Genomic DNA, 8,458 nt, shown 5'->3' with positions numbered 1-8,458 from the left:
CTCACCATCTAATCTCACAAATAGGCCAAACCAAAGCATATAGGGTCTATAGGTCAGGTATTTTGATGTAGCAACAGTATATTACCCATGTCTCATAACCAGGAAAGAACAGTATGAACTGGACATTTTGACAGACATCATTATTACGACTTAGTTTCACAATGTTGTTCTACAGAGGTGCGACCACAGCCAAAATGCAAAGCCATGCAATGGCTAATCTCATCAGCAGCTTCTGTGACAGCATTCTTACCAACCAGCAAAGCTCTCCCAGACTGGAGAGAAGCAGGAACAGGATGGACGTGCACATCCTGTTTTCTGTCATGAAACCCACTCGACTGGCTGCTCAGCAAAATGGTCGCTGCTTAAGCCAGTGCCTTAACTGGAAGAGGTTACCAGCACTAAGTCATTTGAAAAAAGAAGATCTCTGATGAGCAGCACTGCAGATGGAGAAACTTTCCATTGGTATAGAACTAAATAAATATTCCTCTCTCAACGTCAGCAAAATGCCTCTGCCAGCACAGCCAAGAAAAAGAAGGAAACCAGCGTGGGAGCCAGCACACAACCTTGTTTCAGGCTGCTTGAGACAGGAACGGAGTCTGATACGTTGCCATTTTCCATACGCTGGCCATCACAGAAAAATAAAGTGACAGAAATAAACTTTGTGGGACTTCAAAAAGATGAACAACATTTTCCAGACCCCCTCGTGATTTTACAGTGTTAAAAGCTATTGCTAGATCAACCAACAAATTTGCTCCCAAGACCTCTCCCTGAAGTTGACAGAGATCCTATCTATAGAACATGACCGGACCTAAATCCACTAAAACTTAGGGAAATGTTGAGACCGTGTGAGGATCTTTCCAGTAACAGAGACTAGGAAAATGCCAGGAGAATTGTCATAGACTGCTTTGTCACCTTTATGTTTAGAGAAGTTTATACAAGTTGCAGGCCTGTGTCATTGGCTTTTGCTTTCAGATAGCGCTGAAGATTTAAGCAAGCTTCCTTCTAGAAGGGTAATCACATGCCCCCAAAGGTCACTTGTCCTTATGTTTATTTAATAGCAGCCAATGTTTGTCATGTCCCATACCACATAGTTTTCTGTGGCCTGTTTTTCAGGCCAGCAACATCACTGCAACTCCACCATTTCTTATTAGTACTGCTGCTGGTCTGCCCATGCATGCCAGCTTTGAGACATTTCCCTCTTTATACAGCAGCTGATACCTGTTCTGAAGGCTCTTCCAGTATCCACAGCTCACAGGCACACTCAGTAGCAAGTAACACCAATCCTGTCATTTTCTCTGAACCAAGCTGTCTAATTTATTCTAAATTATAACGGTAAGTGACTTAAGACCCATAATAAAGAGGCATCAAACCTTAACAATCCTCTTTTCATATCAAAGTTTCCATGGATAAAGAGTCTCCTCCTGCCCAGGTCAGACTAACTTTTTATAGTTTGAATTTAAGGGCAGGAAGAGACTTACGCAGCGTGTTGCCTGATGGGAGACCTTGGCCATTTGACAGACCCGTCTAAGGGCCACCCAGCATGGGAGACTGGAAGTTATATAAAAAATCTCTTGCCAGCTCTTTTAGGGAAGGACAGATACTGACTTCATTTTCTAAAGGAGAAGGGAATTTATCGTAGAATTAGAAGGCTCTGAGCAAAGAGCATGTGAGAGGGGTGAGGAAACTTAAAAAAGCAAATACGCAAGAAATGGGTGGGTTTTCTTAAAATCTCTGTATTTCTCTCAGAAGCTGATGTAGATTAGTACCATTATTAATTATCAAAATTAGAAAACTTTATTCATCAACTGTGTTTCAGCTACTATGTGCCTCTGAAAATATGACCTCTAAGACTAGAGAACATAAAAGCTTGGAGCTCTGCAGAGGATATTTGTACTAGCTGCAGTGTCTCTGAGGCTTTGTAGAGGTTTCAAGTGGACAGTAATTCAAGTGGTTCATTTTTGCAAAAGAGAACAGAGAAGGGGCACCTTAGGAAGCATGCCAGATAGAGGAGGACTGAGGTGATGTTATGCCCAATCCATGCCAAGGGAAGATTAAGGATAAGCAGGCCTTGTGTGGTGAGACCCACACATAGGAGCCAGTTGTGTGTCCAGCTGGAGAAACGCTACCGGGGCCATGTGATACACAATGTTCAGTTTTTGTTAACATCTGTGTGGTCTAATTTTCTATTACTGTCAGCAAGTTATTTCTAGGGGTGCCAGGTTATTTTGTCCATAAACATTGTCCCCATCACACATTTCTAATTTTAACCCTATTTGTCTCCAGTTGATTTACATTTGGCCAGAAGCAAATTACCTATTGGAAGCATTTATTGAAAATTAATTAGGTGGCTAAAATACCTCCAGCAGATTCTGTTAACGGTGTCTGTTCCTTGTGGCTCTCCAGAATTCAGCATTTTCCAGTTAAAACACCTAGCAATTAAAAAAAAATCCATAAAGTAAATGATATAATTAGTTCCAGAATGGAACTTAGTTTCTTTGAAATCAGATGCTTTCTTCTAAGGCTACAGTGCCATACAATAGCAAGGGGTTTATAGTGCCAGGGGACTTTAGATACAGGAGGCAGTAAGCACTTAAAATAGCTAAGTCACTGCATGAAGCAAAATGAAGGTGTCTTTGCTAGCTTAAAATCAGCCAGGCATATAGGATAACTGTGCAAATACCAAAGTGGGAAACAGGAGAGAAGGTGTATGAAGCGAGATTAAAAGGAACAATACAGGATTAAATCAGAGGCAATCACAGCACCCAAGAACATGTGAAAACACACTGCATCTCTCTAAAGAAAAGCCAGGATGTTAACATGATTTACTGCAAATAGTTCCACAACATTAAAATGAGTTTTTATTTTCTGTGTGTGCTGCTTCAAAGAACAACTCTGTGGGCTCATAAAAATGCAGAGAACAAATAGGGGCCTCTAAGACCAATTTATATGCCATGCCCACTGTGCACTGAGACACATATAATCTGTAAAATGTCAGCTTCAAAGTTCCACAGAGATTGGTGTTAACCCTGACCCCCGACCTTGCCGACTCTAGCTGGGCCCTCATGCTCTCTTGCCCAGCTGTTTTAGATAAATGTGCTCCATTTTTAAAGAGATTGTCTCAGAGTTTTACGTGAATAGTAGTAATATTATTAACTCTTGCTGAAAAAACCACCTTAACCGAGAGTCTTTACAGATGGGCCAATCAAAGTCTTACCCCATGCAGAGAGTGGTGGGTTAATAAATATGTCATTGGACTGAAAATATTTAAACAACACCGGGAGAAAAGAGCAAGGCATACGACAAAAGGAAAGCATATTAGTACTGTTTCCTGTCAAAATACACAGAGGAAGCACTTTACTTTGACCATTTTCCCCATAAAGAGACACGGTAGGCCAAAACAAACAAAGCTAAGGAATCTGGTTTATCCCACTGTTGGATACCGAGGACTATCAACTTAAATGAAGTAAGGTTGAGTGACCAAAACCAGGTTTTCCTTGACAAGACTGTTAATTGAACATATCAGCAAAGGTAATCACACAAACTGTGGCCCCATTGATCAAGATTTCCATTTTATAAGGGCTTGTATATGTTTTTCATGTTTTACTTTATGTATCTCTCCAAAGGTAGGAGGGGGATTAGCCACTCGTGGTCTGTTGGGAGTCCAAAAGTATGATGTAGCCTGCTGGTTTGGCAAACCATGGACAAAGTCTAAATCATCCTCTTGGAAGGAAAATGTCGAAGTTCAAGGGCAGACAGTATATTTTAGACAACAAAGAAGCAGCTGGTGTCCACTCATAATAAATAAAAATAAGTTGGGGTCAGAAATACAAGTCAACTGGCTCCCCACTCACTGAACATACGCCAAAGACAACTGGAGTCAAAGGGAAAGCTCGGAATGATTTCATGACGTTTTGACTCAGACCCACTGAATCCAGAGCTACTTTTCATGTAGATGGGGTAAGAATATATGCACGGATTTCCTCAGGACTTGGGTCTGTCACTTCGGCATTGCGTTCAGAAATCACCCACCCTTCTTTTTTTGCTACTGATAAGTTCAAAAGCCTTCTGAATAGACAAAAGAATAAAATGTAACTCCTTAGGAGCCACAACAAACACAAAAATACTGCATGTAGGTTAAAAAAAAGACAAGAGTTCGAAATAGTCCTGTTCTTTAGTAAACAAAAAAGTATTTCAATTCAAGCCACTTTTAAAATATTGCAGCCAAATTGTTTTCACACTATTTACTTTCAGGGACCACAGTACAACCCAATCGTGTCACTGTGCTTCTAAACCCTCATTATAGTCTTTCTGGGTTAGCAGATAACCATAGTGTTGAGAAATCAAACACATAACTGTCAGAACATGGAAAGTTAGAACAGAAAGCTCAACTTTTGCTCTTTCCTTCAGTGCTTCATGACTCAAAGAAAAGAAAACCTCCCTATCATTACCCGTTGTTTGGTTGTTACTGTAATAAAGACAAGAATCTTACTCGCTCACAATCATAGTACCCTGCCTGCAAAATTGACTCAGTTTTAAGCATCAAAATGAGACTGACAAGGAAGGGGAGTTTAAAGAATAATTCGCGACCATCCAAGCCTTAGTGTATTTAAACATTTGCTATCTCAGCTATCTTTACCTTGAAGTTTGAAATTTTCCAAATTCTTTGACAATGCCAATAAAGTAGGTTTGAAAGTTATTTTCCATATTATTGGATTCATGTTTTCTAAATAGAGCATAACCTCCCACTAGAAAATGCAAAAACCACACACATGTGCGAGAAGTTGACAGACACAACAAATGAAAAAGGAGAAAAACAAACAGATGCTTCAATAGATATAATAAATAAAAAATACAAACATTAAATATAATAAACAAAAACCTATAATTAATATTTATTATGCATTTATACAATATATAATTTCATATGTAATATAAAAATCTAAAATATTTTCCAACAGAGGAAACATTAGAAAGTCTGAGGACAGGACATACAGAAATCCTTTACAAAAGACTAACGTGTAGCTGCTTTGCTTTTGTCAGCCTTCTGTAATACATAAATTGGCTCCCTAGAAAATCTGTTTGTTTTTGAAATGTCATCTCCTTAAATGGCATGGGAGAGAAAATGAGTTTAAATTACAGGCAAAACAAGTTTGTGAAGGTAAACATTTTGTTTCCCAAATCCCCCAAATAGGTTAATAGTTTTGAGTTCTGTGAACTTCAGGAGGTTTGCCTTTCCCCCCGTGAAATATTTACTTCCTGTTCCCAGTTGTATCAACAGAAATTCTGTTGACTAACGGGGAAGCAAAAAAGGACATGAACACATCAAGCCACCTAAATATGAAACATGTTTCTCAATGCTTGTTTATGGTAAAAATCCAATTACGGTTCCTCAGGATGTCTGAACAGTACGACAGAGCCCTTGGGAAGTAGCAGGTTGCCTTGATTTCAATTAAAGCTCTTTCGAGGAATAAGCAGCTCTTCATCCTTGAAGCTGATCTATTTTTTTAAACCAAATATTGTTTCTACTAGAACCATGAACCCATCTTTGCCTCCCATTAAGATGCTATGAATTCTATGTGGAAATCCAACAGGAAGCACATCGTGGAACACCAGTAACCCTCTTTGTTTGTAAACCCCCCCACATATTTGCAAATCTTTGTTTGTAAACCCCCCACATATTTGCAAATCTAACCTTACATTTCTTTCTGCACCACCTCTGTACTTTGCACATCTAGTGCAGGGCTTTGTCCTTTACCCCCTGGCACGACTTGCTTGTTGGTAGCACTCCCATGTTACTGGTTCCCTTTTAAAACTCCCTGTGGGGAAAAAAAACCTTCTCTTGCTCACCCTTAATCCGGTCACTGCCTCTCTGGTGTTAATAGAGACATCACAGCCCTGTGGTTACGGTACTGGGCTCATATTTGGCAAACTCAGCCTTACATACTTGCTCTACCAAAGACCTCTTGTGTGGCCTTGGGTGAATCATGAAGGGCTTAATCACGAAGCATCTTTTGGTACCCAACTCACAAACACAGATCTCCAGCACCCAAGATGCAGTGCTACTTGAGCCTATACATCTAGATTACCACCCTCACAGTCTCTTGTTACTGAGCGTGTATACAACCACTCCAACTCCCAACTGTTCAGCCACAGGGAAACGTTTACCAGATCCCACACGGCACAAAACATCAAGAAGAGAGATGTGTGGAAAGGTGTTGCTTTTATATACCCAGTATAGAGAAGGTGGGAACTTTCCCCACAGATGTGCTAAGCTTCACATTTTTTCCTGCCCAGTTCAAGCTTCTCACCTTCCTAGAGATTTTCCTAATTACTGCACTATAGGATATTCAGAGGTAGGACTTTTTCAGTCTCTCCTGTTTGTACAAAATAATTAAATGCTTATTGGAGCAACTGCTGTTGCCCGAGTGATTGTGCTAACCCCAAAGGTAGAATAATTCACCCTCTGACCCTTCACGCATCTAAGCATTTAGAAAAATTACTTCTTGTAACATTATGGAACTGCAGTTTTCAACAGTTTTCAATTCACAAGCCCCCTAATTTTTTTTTCCAAAAGAGGTATGTATCCTTGTATAGAGAATTTAAACCAACAGACAATGGGCTTGCTTCTGTTACTCGTTTTTCATGGACCTCTTAGAGTATTCCCTAAGACTCCCAGAGGTACACAGACCACAAGCTGAAAAACACTGTTGCTGCAAAGGAAAAAAAGCACAGGTTTAATAACACTGGCTCGTTCTCCTGAGGCCTTAAGACTGCTGCCCTCATAATGCATGTTCTGCAGACCTTGGCTCTCAGAAGATGGAATACGAGACAGCCTAAATGTTCACCTGCCAAGTGAGGAAAATCCTTTTCCTTCCCAATGAGACACAAGTATTGGCACAGGAGGTCACTAAAACCAAGTGTTTGCTGTTGTGGTGATGTGGGTTCGAAAAAGACAGATGTGCGTGAAACAAAATCCTCCGTTCCATAAGATCCCAGCGTACTATAAGGAAGTCATACAGGAACTCTGACACAAGTGGAGACTGTTAAGTTTTGAATTGCAAAAGACATGGTTTGCTCCCCTTCCCCCTCCCTGCAAACAAAAAGCAAGGGAAAGAGACATATACCTACCTGATGTTGGCGAAAAGCACATTTCAGCTAATCTGGAGGCCTTTCTGAGCTGCGGCTTGTGGTAATAATGTCACAACGGCAATACCTGATTGTGAGAATCACCCTAAGATATTCATGACCTATAGGTGCTCAGCCTAAACAGGGTGAAAAAATGCAATAACCAACAAAGTTGCCAACATTCTGACATCTTATTTCTCTAAGGGGTTAGAGTGGATTTTGTACTTTAAGGTCTGTTTAGTAATCACTTTATGTTCCCTTTAATGACTGGAGAGTATGAAGATGAACTAGACTACTTCCACATCTATTTCATCTGAATTGCTTCAGATGTACTCAGTAAGATAAATCGCACACTGTGCGTGCCTCTCTTCTCCATGGACTATAAAGAAATGCAGAATATTAGCACAGCACAGAGGGCTATACTGTAGGCACTTCCATTTGGACAAATGAAACCCACTCCTCACGTTTAACTAGTGCTGGTTCAAACTTTCTGGTGGAATAGCAAAAATGTAAAGTCTTCAGCAAAGAAAACATCCATTTCTGTAATCAACTTTGTAATCACATTTTTATTTTCCTGTTGGGAGCGTGGGATATTTACCCTTGATCAATATTCATTTCTGTACACATGACTCACCAAAATAAGGGCTACAGGACAAGCACCTCAAGGCCCTGTAGGTTGCGATGCGTAGCTGGACTGTGTTCCCTCTGATGGACAGTGGCAGTTTTGGCAACTGGGACAGAAAAATCCAGCTACTACTTATCTGGAGCTGGAACAAACTTCTGTAATCTGGGCTTGCATATGAAGGGGATTGGGATGAAAATGCTGAAGAGCTGTAAACCAGATGGCTGAGGAGCAGAGACTGAGCATATTAAAAAAGAAAGTCTCCTGGAAGCAAGCAGGGAACTGAAGCAGTTCAAGAGTCCAGTGACTGTGGTATAATCGAAATGAAATCCTGCTTCAAATCAATGACTTAAGTCCTTTGCCTTGGGCAAAAATTATAGGCATTTTAATCAATTCCAGTGTATTTCTGCAGCACATAGACTACAGAAGAGTAATTAAGACCGTAACTAAATTTTCAGTAAAAGGCTAAAGCAGGAATATGAGGAATAATGTAGGTATTGCTGGACATTGCATTGCTGTGTTTTTCCATTGCACTGGGTATGGTAGGTGTTTGCCAGTTGGCACTAAGCAGAACAGTGGTCAGTTGTCAGATGATTACCAACCATGACATTGTCAGGTTTCCTGATTTCTAACTCCAGAACAACTTGCCCAACAGTAATCACAGTTATACTGCCTATGGAAGGGGAAATCCGTGTGCTCATAGTTTGTAAT

This window comes from Larus michahellis, chromosome 4 (assembly GCF_964199755.1).
Source record: "Larus michahellis chromosome 4, bLarMic1.1, whole genome shotgun sequence".
In the NCBI taxonomy this organism is placed as follows: Eukaryota; Metazoa; Chordata; class Aves; order Charadriiformes; family Laridae; genus Larus; species Larus michahellis.
This window is presented reverse-complemented; position numbering follows the sequence as displayed.